Source organism: Notechis scutatus, chromosome 1 (genome assembly GCF_049901735.1).
Source record: "Notechis scutatus isolate UNSWTSFEM ecotype Mainland chromosome 1, rNotScu1.2, whole genome shotgun sequence".
NCBI classification, from domain to species: Eukaryota; Metazoa; Chordata; class Lepidosauria; order Squamata; family Elapidae; genus Notechis; species Notechis scutatus.
The window spans coordinates 95,040,428-95,057,677 of record NC_142009.1 but is presented as its reverse complement, the minus strand read 5'-3'; the positions used below and the strand labels follow the sequence as shown (position 1 = coordinate 95,057,677).

Sequence of the window (17,250 nt, the reverse complement as noted above, 5' to 3'; positions counted from 1 at the left end):
ATATCCAAGAACATAATTCAGTGTGAAGAGTTTTATGAAGGCAACCTTAAAAATTGGTAACCAGGATTGTTAAGCCAATGATGGTTATGATGACAATAATACATGCTTATTATCATCAGCATTTCAATAATAATAATTTATTAAATTTATGATGCCGACTCCCAGCATCTCCATCTGAATTTGGTTTAGCATGTCACCTTGACTTTTGATGATGCTATAATTTTGTATCCTGAAATGTGGAAGCATAGCACTGTTTTAGACTATGTCACCTTGCAATGTTATGTTATAGCCTTTAATCTGGATAATATTGCAGGATTCAATCTGAGTTAGTCACTGGGACCAGAGGTGTAATCTTCTGAGTTATTGGACTTGTACTGGAGCCCATCCTCAGGAAACTTCTCTCTCTCTCTCTCTCCCCCTCTCTCTCCCTCTCCCTCTCCCCCTCCCTCCCTCCCTCTGTCTCTCTCTCCCCCTCTCCCCCCCCCCTCTAGAATGTCAGCCTGGAAAGAGAGAAGTTGCCTGAGAATTTTTCATCAGGAAATGCTCTAATACATAGAATTATAAGTAGCAGTTTTAAGTATATTATAAAATTGCTGGTTTTAATTTAAAATACTTTTAAATGACACACTAAAGGAAATAAAACCAGATCGAAGATTTTTCTGAAGCAAAATGCATTTAATAAACAGTATGGTAGACTTGTACAGTTTCCACAGTATTAGTGTGGAAAACTAGGTTCTTGTCAACCTTAAAAATATGGAAATTTACTGGATGATTCTGGACCAATCACTCTGTCTTGGCCCAGTGTAACTCATGGTGCTCTTATCTCATGAATACATTTATAAAACTGATTTCTTAAATATAAATAATGGGCACTCTTATGATCGGGATGCACTAAGTTGTGGTGTAGTAAGGGCACAGAACAGAAGGATGTTTTATTGTATTAACCAGTACATTTTGGAAATGTGGTTTCTTTTTCAAAGTGTTGTAGTTAAAAGATACAAAAAGAAACTTGAAATATATACTTATGAAGACAAAATGTTCAACTTCTATTAATTCAAAACTATCTCTTATGGAATAAAAATGAGTCATGCTATTTACAGAACAGCTTTTGTATTTCTTTTTGTATTATTTAACTGTAGGGTCTTTAAAAAGGACCCACTAGTCCAAATAAGTTATATAATACAATGTAGCTTTGTCAGGTAATTGTTTTTGTATGTGATTCTAATTCATCACTCTTTTAATATTGCCATGATATGTAGCAAGCATAGTAATTAAGGTTTATATTATTTCTTGGGTAAAAGATGTACTTCAGCATTTACATAAAAAGTGAATCATATAATTGTGATGGAAAGGCGCCTTAATTGTAGAACCATTCTCAAGTACCTCTTCACAATCAATGTCAGAAGTCTTTTTTCTCCATAAAAAACTGGAAATAATTGGCAAAACTACATCATTCTAATTTCCTGAAAAATGGTCAGAAAAATGTCATAAGGAATTGCAAATCATATGTTGCATTATTCAAAAGATAGCTGAGTATTCTGTTAATACTCAAAAGTTTTGAAAGGCCACATTAAATGAATGCTTTTATTTCATAGTTAAAAATGTATGCAGAAGAGATGGGAACTTGAGCACATTTCTTTAACAATGTTCTGTTTTGTACCACAATTAACTTTAACAAGTTAATATCATATGATGAGAAGTATGATAATTTTTCAATATGTTTCCTACAATCAAAACTTTTTAATTAAACTTGTGGCAACTTTGAAGAATTAATTAAGAAATTATCTGAGTAGGGAAATAACAACTGACAGATAAATTAATCTTTGCATTAGTTAATCAATTCCTAAGGAGGAGGGTGGCTCAACCATACTTGGTGAATAAATCCATGTTAAATAATATAACTCCCCTTGAATCACATTACTAATTATATGGTTGGGTTGCTGCATAAGAGGTGCAATCTTTACACGAGTGCAATTCATGAGAGTAACTCCCACAATAATCAGTGGAATAGTTGGAGACAAGTATAATATTAATAGAGAACTCTATCATAATCAACAGCCATGTTCTAATATCATTAGAATAACAATAATATTGCAATGTGAGCATCATATACAGTAGCCAGGTGTTTTCAATGACTTCTGCTCCTTAACCTTTGTCAACATCTTGTCTAAGTGAAGTGTTATGGGCAACTTTATCTTTTCACTGTGTGAAATCACGGATAAGCCAAGGATATAAGATTCTAATATAAACTGCCAAAAATGGGTTTAGCTTATCTGCAGATGGGCTGAATCATGAATAAATCTGTTATACGTTTCTAAAGAATATGCTTGCCAGTAAGCCAACCCTCATATTTTTAACCAAACTACCATTAAAATGTGCCTCCTATAGATAAATCAATTGTGCAAATTTAAATCGGAATCTGTTCTGGAAAACAACATGTATTGATGCAAAATAGGAAAACAGTCCTTCAGAATATATTGAAGAAACATAAGAAAATTTTGAAGGTCTGGCTTATTAGGTGGTATATTTTTCATGGTGTGTTGGTTTAAAATGTGAGGGTTAGCTTATGGATGAGCTTATCCAGTATACAGTAGTTTTTGATGTCATATGGCTGTAAAGACTCAGAATAGGATTAATTGATTAATTATGTACCATCAAGTTGATGTTGGCTCTTCAAGACAAATAGAAGGATCTTCACCAGGATGATCTAGCACTGATCTAGCCCTTCAAGACTTCAAGGTGTTGCATACACCACTGCTGTAATTAAGTCTATCCACCTTGCATTACCAGCTAGTCTTTGATTTATGACTACAATTGGACCAGAATCTCAGTCATTGAGTAAAGCTTTAGTTAAGTGAGAAATCATGTGACCGCTTTGCTCAATGTCCACAATCCTAGCACTCCCAGTTATGGTCATTAAACGGACAGCCCCAGGTAAGGAGCATGGGGTGCATTTGGAGAGATGAGGGAAACCCTAGATCACACACAAGTGTCTCTTAACTCACTGATATCTCAAGAAAGACATTCAGCTCTCCTTTGCATCCTTTTTGGACCCAATATCTCTGCCAAACATTTCCGAGACATGTGGGTAAAGAAGCTGCTTTAGACACATGTAAATTCACCACAGAAATTGTGTCCCAAACAGAAGTGGCAAAGGGAGTGCAAAGGCAGCAAAAAGGAGGCAGATCTGGGACAATTCGGTATGGCCAACTCACTATGGCCAACTTGCTGTGGACAACTTAACTACAGGATAAGAGTTATATTAATATCAAAGAAATGATGGAATAGAATCATTAAAGAAAACACTCAAAAGGAGGGCCATAATGAAATGTGAATGACAACAAAATTAATTTTTTAAAAATTATTTTAAATACTTAAATTGAATTGTTGAATTATTCCATGGTGAAAAGGTCATGGCGAGTTGGCCGCTGAGAGGTGGCTGCACCAAGTTGTCCCATTCCAGTCTGGTGCTGCTCCTACAGCCATTCATCAGACTTCAGATGCATTGCGGATGTGAAAGGGGTATAAGCTAAGTAGGTGCACTTTGTGGGATGGTGAAGAAAGGGAAAGAGGAGAGAAGAAGAAAGAGAGAGAATGCAAAAAAAAAAGAGGGAGATAAGGAGGCAAATCAGTGTGCTGGTGCCTAGGCAAGGATAAAAAGGGGGCGACAGGAAGAGAAGGAGCTAAGGGAAGGTGGCTCAGGCCAGGAGACATGGATGTGAGTGTGTGTGCGTGTGCATGTGGGGTGGGGAGGCAAAAAATGGAGAGGAGAGTGTATATGTTTGTGTGTGAGAGTGTGCATGTAAAACAAAAGTGTGGTGAGTTTGAGAGTAAGAGCAGAAAAAAGCAGGAGAGGGAAGGGGGCCAGCAGAGAGTGAAAAGAAAAAGATGGAAGGGAAAGGAAGGGAGAGGGAGAACACTGCCATCCCTTTTCTCTTGGGCTCCTTGTTGCTTCTCTGGGCCTTTCCTGGAGCCACCATTGCTATCTGAGCTCCATTCCCCACACACAGATCTGGCACCAGAAACCATGTCCCACTGGAGCAGAGCAAAGGCCTGTCTAGGGCAGCATTCTGACTCCCACATCAGATACTCTTGATGTATGGTCCCTGTATTCTTTGCTCATCCCAGGGACATCCCTACTCTTCCTTTATGAAGCACAATAGCAGGACCTGAAGGTGGGCATTGCAGGATAAACAAACAAACACACACACACACACACACCACTATGTGTGTATCTCTCTCTTTATTTATATATCTATGTCTATAATCTATGTCTGTCTGTCTCTGTCTTGTCTATCTGTCTGTCCTATCTATCTATCTATCTATCTATCTATCTATCTATCTATCTATCTATCTATCTATCTATCTATCTATCATCTATCTATCTATCTATCTATCATGTGTCTGTGCAGAAATCTCACAGATATATGGATATCAGTAGGAAAAGAGGTATTTTATTTTCAAATACCCATTACATATGTCTGGGAATTCTGATCCAAATGAGATGGCAGATGCATTTATGGGGTTTTCAGGGCATATATTTGCTATTCATATTTTACACAACGATACTACCAATAAAGAATCTTTGTAGCTCAGGGTTGAAACGGGGGGTCCTTGGTACTTTCTGAGCTTGCTTGTTTTCTTGAAGATGTTTCTTCACCCAAACTAGGTGAACCATCAGTGCTAGTGATGAAATGTCTGCAAGAAAACAAGCAAGCTGAGAAAGGACACGCACTCACAATGGTATTATTTTACTTTACTTGAGGCAAATGTATGCTGCAGCATAAAATATGAAATTACCTTGATGTAAATCCTGTTTCTTGAGTTAAAAGTAACTTGATATGTTTTGTCCAGTCATTACTGTAGATACACAGGTGTTTGAGAACCCTAATATTAAGGCTGTTCATAAATGATTTGGAAGAACTGCTTTGGGCAACATAAGAGCACAGCAGCTCTCTACCATTAAAGCAATTCGTCCTTTTTTCAAGTTTATGAGGAAGCTAGTAAAGAGATGAGTTGCTTTATTGAAATGTCATGCAAAGTCTAAAGTATTTCTTCCTAATCATTTTTAAAATGTGAATCCTATAATCCTATTCAGCATGTATTTAGTGTGTAATCCAATAAGATTTAGTGGCCATATTCAACTGAACATATTTCATCTTATTAAGCTGAGATATTTTATAACCAGTTGTCAAAACATACAGATCAACTTATGACTGCAGTTGGAACTGAATTTTTGGTTATAAATCATTTTGCCATAAGTCGAGGCACCCATTGACCAGACACAATTTTATGTCAATTTTTTGTGGCAATTGTTAATTGAATCACTCTGGTTATTAAGCAAATCTGTGGTCATTAAATGAATGCCACTGTTAAGTATCGATATAAGAATTAGAAATTGGGGCTCCCTAATTACAGAACAAACCAGAGTATTTTAAATCAACTTTGTACTGTTAACTTGTTATGTTGTTTTAAAGCTTGTCTGAACCTTGATTAGTAGAACTATATTACTTCTTACCATATTTTCTGGTTTATTACAGGAAAAGAAACCATGGTTTAAAATAAATTCCAATGAATTGTTTTAGAAGCCAAGTTTGCAGGTTTATTTCAGAAAATACCACTTATTTTAAACAACAGCTCTTGATTCATTTGCAAGCTGGAAATTGAAACTGAATCCTGGTTTATTCCTCCATCTATTTATTTAGGAAAGTGGAATTGAGAGGGGCATAACGAACCGGACTGGCACCGATTCTAAATGTAGTGCTAGGCCATAGTTTAGCATCACATCTGAACATCCTTTATTCATTTGAGACATGATTAAATTACAGGAGAAGACTCTGACCATGTATATCATACTTTAATTACATGAGAGATTCTTAGTTCTCTGAAGACATGAATCCACATTCTGCTTTCCCTTTTGTATGTGAGGAAAAATTAACATACAAAAGTAAAATACAGTGACACATCTTAATTCTATATGAAATTTAATTCAAGTTTATTCAAATTTATTCTTATAACAAAATTCTACTTGCACTAATAATTTCAGTTCTTTTCAGTTTATAAATTTTCTCTTTCTATGAACTAATAATGAGAACTGACATGAGGTATTGTTTAAAAAGAGAAACAAGGTGCTAAGGGTGCTTCTATTTTAAAAATAATCATTGTGTGCCAAATGCTTAGTAATAAGCAGAAGAGAAAGGTAAATATAAAGATTGTATTCCAGTGCCTGGTTCGTATGTTTTCCTCCCCTATCTGCTGCTTTCGGAAAGAGAGTTGTAGTTCAAGTGTCTGTGGAAACAACTTACGCTGTGAGACTACCTGTGTGTCCACCTTGCTAATAACACTGTGCTCTGAGGAAGAAGCTCTCAGAGCGACGTATTTGGATCTGGTGATTATGCTTTAAAGGAGATAAGAAAGTGGGAAGCTCTCCAGAGATGCCAGCTGCTTCCACAATTTTCCAGGATGCCTGCTTGGCTGAGCAATCAACCACCTGCTGCCTCATTTTCCATATGACACTTCAGATTGCACTCTGCAGTAGTCAGGCAAGGAAGGTGCCACTGAGTAGTCTCGAAAGAGCCACTCCATAAAGCAGAAAGTTCATTCTTCCTTTTGGGAGGGATAGTCCCAGATCTAGAATCAGTGTTCACATTGTCATGCTACACTAAGCTGTAGTGTTCATCAACCCCATTTCTCGCTTGTGTGCTGTTTGGACCTGGCTCTTGTAGTCAGTTCCTTGTCATGTTCCCCTACCACACACACCCCACTATTAAATTAGTTTAATTCAGAAAATCATGGGCCAGTTAAATTTAGGTGAAGCTACCAATCAAATTCAGTCCCAGCAGAGCTTGTCTATTTTTCAACAAGATTGCATTACAGTTATGGTTTATTAGATTTTCATTTTCACCTCTATTACATTTTTAGTAACTCAGGGTAGCAAACCTATATAATACTACTTCCTTCTCCTATTTTCCCCACAATAATAACCCTGGGAGGTAAGTTGTGTGTGAGAAAGTGACTGGCCCAAAATCACACAGCTGGCTTTTGTGCCTAAGATGGGACTTGAACTCACAGCTTCCTGGCTTTTAGGCCAGCACCTTAACCACTATACCAAACTGGCTTTTTTCAGACTGGTGGAGGCTGGGACACTTGATGTATGTACCAAGTCACTCCTGCCATTGGACTAAATAGTGTATACTACAGAGTGTAGAACAAACGACAATGCAGTGTATGCACTACATTCCTGAAACTAGTTGGTTGCTGTTGCCACTGGTTTTGATTTAAGATTCTATGAGTTTGAGAAGAGAAGGAGATATACTTTGCAGTTTAATTAGGCAACAAAACATCACAGATGCAGCTGCTGCATAGAATCCATTTTCAGCCTGATCTTAATGTAAGATCTCATGATTTAAGCATCCCGAGCCTGGTAAATTGATGTAAGGCACTCAGTGGTGATGAGACAAACTAGGGTTTGTCTATATATGTTGTGAAAACTCAAGTTATTTTTCTGTTAAAGTAGAACTTTCCTGTTTTGAAAAGAGATTTGCACTTTCCTGTTTATTGGCAGCCTGTCCTTTTATCTTCCAACTCTGCTTTTTAAAGTCTTGTGCTGAAGAAGAATGTCTTTTTCTTGTTTGTCAGTTTATAAAAGCAATTACTTGACTGCTATGCAAGTGCAAAGGAATGTCACTCTAGACAGTTTGACCTCATTGGAAGGAAATGTAGGAAGCACACAGAATTTGTTCAAGATGGAAAGTAGGGAATTTTGCACAGAACTGAGGGAATAAATTATTTTTCTGAAGCTAGGGAACTGCAAATGATTTCTCAAGGATTTCTTTAGAAAAATAAATCTTTTAGAGCAGATGGTATAGCCAGAACAACTTTTACAATAAGCTGAACTGTTGGACAACCACTACACTTAGAGGTAAAAGAAAGACACATCTGGTGAGATAGAAGTTTCCTGAGGATGGACTCCAGCACAAGTCCAAAAGCTTGGAAGACTAAACCTCTGTTTCTGATGACCGTCCCAGATTGGATCCTGCAACATTAACCTGGGGCATGTATATTTGCCTTCATTTGTGAAAGCCACAAAAGAACATTGATACATATTCTCAGACCCGAATATTGATCTTTCATTTTCTCATTTAGGCTTTGATCTTGTAATTAATACTACCATATTTGGGGTGCAAGAATCTAGGCACAAAAAGATACAAGAAAAGTAATTCTTTGCTGCAAGTTACTGTTCAGAATTTTGCTTATACTAGCCCTATAAGTAATAGAAGTGAATTAGCAAGCAGAATTCATCTAAATTTGCCTAGAGCACATGTAACAGTTAGCCTTTAAGAAGTTGTGCACAATGTATAAAAGGGCTTATCTAGTTTATCTTTGGAGCATATAATTTTGGCTGAAGTTTAGTTTAGTTTAGCTTACTTTATTTCATTGCACCTCGTACAACGAAATTAAATACCACCTTCAGTGTATGTTATAACTATGAAAATAAACACAAACACACATCCTTCACATTCTATACATTGAGTTGAAAACCCTTGATATTGCATTAATATTGCACCATATAGTAGAATTCAATAGAGTTACTGCTCTGGGATAGAAGCTGTTTTTCAGCCTATATCTGAAGAATATCTACTTCCAGGACTCCGAATGATTAGAAGCAGAATCTCCATTTTCCAGACTAATTATTTACAATATTGACTCATGCTTCTATTTTTCATCTATTAAATGCATATGATGTTAGCATATTCATTTCAGCACTTTCTGTTACTTTATGTATTATTAATTCTTCACTAGGAACATTGGGAGTTTTCTATACCTGTGCAAAGGCTATTCTGGCAGCTGCTGTAATATGCAGCAATAAGTATTTTACTTCTTTTGGTATTTAATCTTTGATAATTCCTAGGAAAAAAGTTTCTGGTTTGAGCTCAATCTGGTAACCAGTAATCTCTTGTAGCCAATTTTTGATTTGGGTCTAGAACGTCCTGGTCTCGGAGCATAACCACCACATGTGGTAAAATGTACCATCAACTTTTTTACATTTCCAACATTTTGGGCTTGTGTTGGAGTAAATTTTTGCTAATCTCATTGGGGCTAAATACCATCTGTAAAACATTTTGTATATATTTTCTTCATATGCTGAGAATATAGTTGGCTTTTAATTTACGTTCCATATTTTCTCCCATTCCCCTAATTCTATATTATATCCAAAGTTCTGCGTGCATGCAATCATTGTACCTTTCACTGTTTCCTCTTCCATTTTGAACTCTAGTAAATATTTATATATTTTGGTTATAAATTTTTGTTCCAGTCCCATTAAAATTTTATCTAATTGGTTTTGCCCTTTGTCAAAGCCAAAATCTTTCAAATCTTTTTTGTATTTATTTTGGATTTGCAAATATGGCCACCAATCAATTATAATTCCATTTTCCTTTAATTCTTGATTTGATTTTAATTTTCCTTGACTATCTAATAATTCCTCATAGTTTATTATTTTCCTTAAATCTAATCTATTTGGGTGGATCATGTCCTCCATGGTTGACAGCCATCTTGGTATTTCCATATAATGTTTACTTTTGATTTTTTTCTATGTTGTAATCAATGAATCCCTTATTAAATGGTGGTTAAAATAGGTATGTATATTACTTTTGTTTTCCCACAAAAATGCGTGCTAAAATGAATATGCTAATATTGAAACTGAAAGAAAGAGACGACTCTGAATTTTTCTCAATTTGGAATAAATAGTATGAATGGTTAACAAGCAGAACTAAGAAATAAGACAAGAAATCTAACTGTAAGAATCCTTAAGAGAGTAAAATGTAAATTTGTAAATTATACAAGAATATAAGAATAATAATTATAGTTAAAAGTTATTATCCAATATTAGATAAATGGAATATAATGTGTTAAGATATTTAAGATAAGAACCTGTATAGATGTTAAGAATGCTGTTGAAACTGTTTTATGATGTAACAAGGGAAACTCAATAAAAACATACTAAAAAAATTAAATGCATATGATGTTGCTGTTGAAAATTACTAAATGATATATCAATGCATCTGTAGTTTCTAGGCATGTTGAGCAAAATCTTGATTCCACTGAATTACTGAAGCTAAGCAGGTTTTGGCTTTGGTCTATGTCTGAGACTCTGAGAATTCTTTGTGTGCTGAGTCAATTGGGACATGCTACTACATTGCTGAATTCTCTCTGCTGATTAGGTTCTAGGAATGAGCAGAGAAAATGATTATGAGAATTTGTGTCTTTAACTGATGATGTTACTCTTGGCCACAGTAATGTCTTATTAATAGCTGAGAAGAAGACTGAATCTGTTTTAAGTTTATGGTCTTATCATGTGCAATTTCCAACTCTGAGCAAAACAGGAAATTATCAGTAGCCCTTTCAAGGAGAGGCGTGTTTTCTGATGTATAGAGAACAGTGACCTCTAATTTTCTGCCTGACTAGAACTGCAAAAATCTCATCTATCAAGAATCACCCAACTACAATATATGATGAGTAGGGGGTATTTGAGTTGATAAATCACAAATTCTATATGCAGGATGCTATAGAAATTCTATATGCAGGATGCTATAGAGTCAGAAATGGTGTTCGTTCTCAATGCAACCAGAATTTTCAAACCATGGTTTGATGAATAATGTACAATAGTTTAGTTCTTGAATAACTCATATTGTCTTTTTACCAATTGGGATATCATGTCATATTTTGTGGCATAACCAAGGTTGCAATGGGTAGTACTATAAAATGATTGCATTTTTTCCCCATCAGTTTTGAGATTTCGAAGAGGTACGTTTAAATACATGAAACCTACTTCAGGTCTTTGTTACAGTTTGTGTGTTTTGTTATGTCAAAATGGCAACAGTGTTTTATAGAGGACTCCAGACTACTGCAAAAAAGGTGGTGTAGATTGTCAGGTTTCCAAGGCAAACGCCACAGTATTTCATGCTCTGCAAGAACAAAGTTAAAGGCCAGTCTGAGAAAGGATTTCAGATATCTTTCTTCCATAATATAATTTCAGAGTGCTGATATTGGAATGATTTAATTTAGAATGATTTATTAATGGATTTCAGGACAGATTTTAATGTTCTAATTCACATGTCTCTAGAATAAATGTATATTACCATTGGTTGCTATGTTAATTAAAATAGAAGGTGATAACTAGACCATGAATAAAACCAGGAAGCATAATCCAAAGCCTCTAATCATAATTTTATAATAAGTAAAAGTAGGTTAAGGGTTTTATAAAAAATGTATCCATAATTTACGGGTTTCTGGAGTCCTCAGAAGCTTGCATTTCCGGTGTGACTTAAGTGAAGAAAGGCCCATTTACCGTATATACTCGAGTATAAGTCGACCGAATATAAGCGAGGCACCTAATTTTACCACAAAAACTGGGAAAACTTATTGACTCGAGTATAAGCCGAGGGTGGGAAATGCAGCAACTACTGGTAAATTTCAAAAATAAAAATAGATACCAATAAAAACTTTCACTAGGACAGTTGAGAATAAGTTTGATGTTCACAATTTCCTCTTTGAAAGAGACCAGTACATAAGGGAACAAGAAGATGAAGAAAAAGAAGTGACACTGCAGTGAACAAAAATGGCATCATAGGAACAGGCTTATTCTCAGTCCAAAGGTTTTTGTGATTTCTTCCCTGATTTAAGGGAAATTTGGGAAAGCGATATCACTATCATGAAAGGTTTAATTGATTCACTAACCCAAAAGAAGATGATGATGATGGAAGTCAGGAGTCACACTCTCCCTTGCAAGAAAAAAGCAAGAGCCGTTCTTATGATCTCTCTCTCTCTCTCCCCGTAATACAGTCAAGCCCTTTCCAGCACGCGCGATCTGCCGCTGCAGCTTTGTACCTTGCAAATGCAAAATCCGGGGTTTTGCATTTGCAAGGTCTGCTGGCGAGCGAGATCGCGCATGCTGAAGGGCTTGACTGTATTCGAGAGAAGAGATCATAAAATGGCTCTTGCTTTTCGTGCAAGGAAGTGACCCTGCCTCCCACTGTCATCAACTTCTTCTTCTTTGGGTTAGTGAATCAATTAATTTGGAAATGATCTCACTATCATGAAAGTCAGTGTTCTCTGCCCGTGGGGCGGAAGAAAACGCCCGCGGCATATCCACGCGCGTGTAAGGGGAATCAACGCCTAGCACGCAGCTGTAAGCAAATACTGGGAAAACCTGATTGATCAGAAGGAAGGAGGCAAAAGGGGAGGGGTGGTGGTGGACGGAGGTCCCACTGGTATTTGTGAAACACTTGGTCGGCAGCGCTTAAAGTCAATGTCCTGGCTCCCACCCACCCACCCACCCAAAGCCACGAAGTCCCCCAATCGCGCAGCCCAGAATCGCCCTCCCCTCGGGCAGCAACGATGCCCGGTGTTTCCCGAGACAAGAAGTTTCGCCGTGCAATGAAAGCGCCCTGGCTCTAGGCTCAGAAAACAACACGAGCCGAGGTCGCCGGCTCCGCTCAGCTTCGTTCCTCAGCCCCAGCTGCTTTCAGTCCGCTCGGGAGGAGGGGAGGAGGTGGTGGCGGCTGCTCGCGTTGTTTTCTGAGCTCTAGGCTCATAAAACAACGCGAGCCAAACGCTTTCCGGCTCCGTTCAGCTTCATTTCCTCAGCCCCAGCTGCTTTCAGTCCGCTCAGGAGGAGGAGGAAGCGAAGCTGAGCGGAGCCAAGCGACCTCGGCTCGCGTTGTTTTATGAGCCTGGGCTCAGAAACAGCGACAGCCGCCACCACCTCCTCCCTCCTCCCGGCGGACTAACAGCAGCTGGGGCTGAAAACAGCTGGCTGAGCGAGCAGCGACCTCGGCTCGTGTTGTTTTCTGAGCCTAGAGCCAGAAGCGCTCATTGCACGCGGCTCTTGCTCTCGAGACCGAACGTGCTGCCCGAGGCATTCCGCGATTGAGGATTCGTGGCTGGGTGGCAAAGTGGGTGGGTGGGTGGGAGCAGACGGACGAGTCTGTGAAGTGGGGCTTGCCTGCCCTTGCTGGCTGCCTCTGCTTCCTTAGGGCGGGGAAGGGGGCTCATCTGGACCAAGGGTGAGTCTCCCCTCAGTTTCCCCAGAAGGATCTTCCGTTGCTTTTGCCTTCTCCCTACATCTTCCTCTGTTAAAAATCCCCCCACACACACACACACTTATTTTGGGCGGGTAGATTTCGTGTCTGAGCATTCTCACATGGCGGTGGGTCTTTCCCCCTAAAAACAATTAAAAAAAGAAAAAACAATATATCCTCATGCAAGAACTTTTCTGCTTCCGATTACCCCCATGCTTAAAAGTTGCAAAGGAAACACGGAAGCAGGGAAGCGCCTGCCCAGCTCCGGAGCTCCACACCATTTTTTTCAGAGGGAATCTGACTCGAGTATAAGCCGAGGGGTTTTTCAGCACAAAAAATGGGCTGAAAAACTCGGCTTATACTCGAGTATATACGGTAGGTGGAAGCAGCTCCATTTATCTTCTTTTGCCTTGTGGCAACAGATGCATGTAAACCTGCCAAAGAAAGAAAGCCAAGCAGTTGTAGTAAGGATCTCTTAGATCTTTATGGTTCCTCAGGAAACTCAAATGGCTAGTATCTTCAATAGTATCTGCCAGCCATTTGATCAGATGCTCTGCCTTTGCCAGCATGCCCATGATATAACTTGTTGGACAGAGCCAAGGAAGACCTGGTTTCTAGAGGCTTACAGTCAGTCACATGGTGGTAAATGTTCAAGAACCATTTCTGCCAGCTCCATTGTTGGTATTACACTGTGGCCAGTAGCCAGAGAATTAGCTGTTCAGTGCTCTAGATGTCATAGCTCAGTTCTACTCTCAATTGTGTCACACAATTTCCCCAAATGAGAACAGTTCTCACGAGCTGGCTCCAGCACACAATGGTACTTGGTTACAGTCAAGTACTATTAAAAGTACAATTTCTCTACCCAATAATAATAATAATAATACAAAGAATCAGTTACTTGAAAACAAAATATTTTATAATGGAAGTTAAATTTGTTAAAATAATGGGGTTTAAGTAGTGTCTTTTCTACTATCAACAAAACACACTTAGTCAGAAATTGCTTTTGTTTTGCTTTCTTTGAGAAGAACTAATTTCAGTGAGCCCACAACAATTAAAGATTTAAAGGCAGCTTTGATAAATCTGCAGCAAACTGAATCACAGTCATGCTTAATAATAGGAATAATTTAAGAAATTACAGAATTTGTATAAATTTGGCTTATTTTTATATCATTTCTACACATGCACTGACTAGTAATTTTTAATATCCTCACTCTGAGGAGAATCATCTGAAAAGAGTTCTGTTCATGTTTATCTGTACATGAGTAGATCTTTCTCTTTGAGTTCTTGGACCTGGAGAAATCCTTGCACAAGAACCAGGAATTTCCTGAAACTGTGGTAGATAGAGCTCATTAATTTTTCATGCACCAAATATTTGTCCTACTTCATTGGCAGTTCTGCATCACAATTCTGTTGCAAAAAGACTTCCCAATGAATTTGATAGGTTGTACTGAAATATTTGCCTGAATTACAATTATTAATAATTTAGGGAATATTTTGCAGCTTTATATCAGATTGGGGCTATATAGACCAGAGTTCTGTACTTCAAGAAGTAACTTACAAATTATTGAGTATGTAAAAGAAAATTTGATCATTTAAAAGAAAAGCATACTATAAAGTGAATACAGTTGTATTATGGAACGTTTTCATAATTGTAGAGTTGGATCTTGATTATCAAATGCAATAAAAGTGGGATATCATGGGAACAAAATGTTTTTGAGAAAATATGGTGTGTTTAATGAATGGTTTAACATTGTCCAGGAAGTGAGATATAGATGTATGATACCTCACTGATTTTTCAAAATGTATTTACAGAAATTGTGATATTAGAGATATATTGGTTGGGGATCAGAATGTATGAATGATTGTTTGCATATGATGCTCTGTTACCTGAGAATATGAATCAGTTGCAGATGTTATATAAGCAGAATGGTGCCTTGACTATGGATCTGAAGAATAAGTTATCAAAGACCACGTCCATTGTATTTAACATGGAAAATAGAATTGAATTGCAAGTTATATATGTGGGGGGGGGGGAAGCAGGCAAGGAGATCAAGTACTTAAGTATTTTGGTAGAGTATTTATTAAAGATGGAGAAATGGCTGGAGAAATTCCAAGATAAGCAAATGTTAGTAGAAAAGTAATTGGTGGTATGAAGTCTGTTGTAAGCAAACAATACTTGCCTTCTTTTTATATGGAAAAGATAACTTAGCATGTCCAAGGAAATGTAAAAATAAGTTGAATGCACAGTGAATAAGTTACTTAAAATTATGTATACTGTACTAACTAACTTACTTAAAATTATGTATACTGTACTAACTAACTTACTTAAAATTATGTATACTACTACTACTGTACTAACCCACAAAGCAATAACATCAAGCATAATTTGATACTGAGTGAATGTGTATTGAATAACAAGTGAACGATCCAGTTCAAAATATAAAATATATTTATATTTAATAAACAAGTAGACTATTCTATTTTCTTCTTGGATATATTCTAATATCATTTATATTATTTTAAGGCATTTGGTATAACTAAAATATTGAGGGGAAAATATAGAGAATGAAATCATTGGCTGTATTCATGGTTAATCCAGTAGTATTAGGAGTCATGTCTATTATTCATTTGCACTGAAATATTGGTGGCTAGATCTAGTGAAATTCAGTGAGTATAGCTCCAAGTAATTGAGAAACACCAGGTAGAAATGTTATTATTTTTAAAAGTTTCATCATTTAAATTGCCAAGAGCCATGGACTTCTAACCAGAAACTAATGATTTGGAGCCAATTTGAATAATGCAAGGAAAAGAAAGTTTGTCAATGAGCCAGAATATTCTGCAAGAATATTTCATAGTGTGTGACAGAAAATTTTTTGAGTTAATATTGAGTTAGCTAAAAAAAAAAAAGAGATTATCATAATTTAGTGATTCCTAGAGAAATCACATTCCATCCGAAGTTGGTTAAGATTACCAGAAGAATGAAATCTTTAATTTTTTTCCTTTCAGACTTTCCACTATTCCTGGCCTTGACAGATATATATTTGCTTTCAAATTGAACCATTTCCCTTCAAACTGTAAAGTGTTGCAGTTTTACCAGTTCCTCGACAACTCTGATGAGGTTTAGATTAATTAAAGAACCAATTTTCCTTGCTTGTTTTATATCATAGGTCTTTAAACGTTTCAATATAAGCAAATGTAATGTAAGTTTTATATTCATGTGTGTCAACTCAAATGAATTAGAGAAAGTGATGAGTTCTCTTATCATGTCAAACCACACTATAAGTAATTGCGAGAGTTGATCCATTATTCAAAGAAGGAAATTCATTAGTTATTCATATTGTAGAATCCAAATTTTAACTTCCATTTAATCATAGCTATTATTCTCATGGAAAGGTATTTTTTCTATTAATAATTGTATTATTTGACTTTTATTTCAGGCAGCAATGTAATCAGTTCAGTGTAATATACAGAAGCATTTGTAGTAATAAGGTTGCTTTTGTCCCAGAAACATAGTTTGTTAATTGTTATAAGTGCTTGAGCCTCCTTTATATGACACTTTTTTGTAGTGGTAACTTGAACAACTTGTTTAAAAGTAGAGAAGACTGACCTTAAAGTAAAAATAGTCAGCATGATGGCATACAAGCAATAGCACTTAGACTTATATACCGCTTTGTAGTGCTTTACAGCCCTCTCTAAGAGATTTACAGAGTCAGCATATTGTCCCCAAGAATCTGGGTTCTAATTTTACCGCCTTTAGAATGATGGACGGCTGAGTCAACCTTGAGCAGCTCAGCGTTGAACTCCTGGAGTAAGCAGTGAGTTAGCCCTGCAGTACTATGTTTTAACCATTGTGCCACCATGGCTCTGAGCTTTTAAAACAGAAATAGTTCACATAATCTTGACTTTATATGAGAACCAAATGGTTTTATTTCTTTGCTGCACCTTTCGTATATTGCTGTTGGTATATTTTACAAGCGTATGAGCTTCATTGTGGTCTCATTTACAGAATATAGAATAACAGAGTTGGAAGGGACCTTGGAGGTCTTCTAGTCCAACTCCCCACTCAAGCAGGAGACCCTATACCATTCCAGACAAATGGCTGTCCAATATCTTCTTAAAAACCTCCAGTGATGGAACATCCACAACTTCTGAAGGCAATCCATTCTCC

General features: G+C 37.0%; 1 protein-coding gene across 4 annotated transcripts in view; it reads left to right on the top strand.

The window, feature by feature from the left end:
- TMEM200A (transmembrane protein 200A) overlaps positions 1-17,250 on the top strand; it is a 57,185-nt gene that overhangs the window by 3,578 nt on the left and 36,357 nt on the right. The gene's annotated exons all lie outside the window — the stretch shown is intronic.